General features: G+C 34.9%; 1 protein-coding gene across 1 annotated transcript in view; it reads right to left on the bottom strand.

Annotated features, from left to right (window-relative positions):
- LOC106475353 (Down syndrome cell adhesion molecule-like protein Dscam2) overlaps positions 1–1,283 on the bottom strand; it is a gene marked incomplete at both ends in the record, with an annotated part of 26,964 nt that overhangs the window by 700 nt on the left and 24,981 nt on the right. The gene's annotated exons all lie outside the window — the stretch shown is intronic.

Consider the following 1,283-nt stretch of genomic DNA (forward strand, 5'->3'; position numbering starts at 1 on the left):
ATTTTTTTTGTATAAAAATTATAAAATTTTGTTAGGTTTTAAAAAGTCGTAGTTTACTCTAAGGTTTTGTTTGTAAAAAAAAATCCATCAAATTTTTCTCAAATTGTAATATAGTAAATTATGAATCAACTTGCAAGTCTTTATTCTAAATGTAAATGTTTATTAGGCTCATTCGTGCATTTTTTTAACTGGAGAAGTTATAGGTTTTTTTATAAGTATTTTTATATCTCGTACCATATTCTGTACTTTTGTCCCGCGGATTTCAGCAGTGTCGTTGAGCAGGCGCAACCGTAAGTGCACTACATGTTCTTTGAAAGAAGAATAACATACGATCGAAACAATATCGCGTTCAGCGGAATTGTAAAGTTAAAAATACAGTTTTGATACCCGTGGTGGGTACAGCACAGATAGCCCATTGTGAAGCTTTGTGCTTAACTACGAACAAATAAACAAATTAAATTACTTTACGACGTTTTCTGATAAACTTATGTGCGAATTTTGACAAGATATTTATCACAGAATACCAAAAATCGCCATTTTACTGAAGTAATAAAATTAGCACATACCAACAGATCGTGCAATCTTAATGAAGTTTCTTTATAGTCATCTCCACTGGCAGTAGACACATAAAAACGCGTTCTCCTTTGCCCGATGACGTAATAACGTCACGTGATAATAAACCAATCAATAACGAATTACCCCGATCATTTTTTATATCGGTAACACACTTCGAGACGATAACATTTAAAAACAATACTAATATTTATACCTCACTGCAGCGAAGGGGCGTGGCGGGATGAGGATCGAACGTTCGAGAGTTGATTTCGTACTTTCAGCTATGTGCGCGTTACATAAATTACAGACAGTCCAGTTATTGGGTTTATTGTGGGTACTTCTGTGTCCCTCTAGGGTTATATTTCCTGAAAGTATAGCCCACGCGAACTTGAGATGCCATTCAGTTGAAAATTCCAATTTTATTCCTAAGGGCAGTTTCTGAAGATTTCTAACTTACAACTTAAGGGCAGTTTCGCTAACATACAATATTTTCCTAAAGGTAGTTCTTGAAGTTCGCTAACATACAATACTTTCCTAAAGGTAGTTCCTCAAGTTCGCTAACGTACAATACTTTCCTAAAGGTAGTTCCTGAAGTTCGTTAACGTACAATACTTTCCTAAAGGTAGTTCCTGAAGTTCGCTAAAGTACAATACTTTCCTAAAGGTAGTTCCTGAAGTTCGCTAAAGTACAATACTTTCCTAAAGGTAGTTCCTGAAGTTCGCTAAAGT

Source organism: Limulus polyphemus, unplaced genomic scaffold, assembly GCF_000517525.1.
Source record: "Limulus polyphemus unplaced genomic scaffold, Limulus_polyphemus-2.1.2 Scaffold8454, whole genome shotgun sequence".
Lineage (NCBI taxonomy): Eukaryota > Metazoa > Arthropoda > Merostomata > Xiphosura > Limulidae > Limulus > Limulus polyphemus.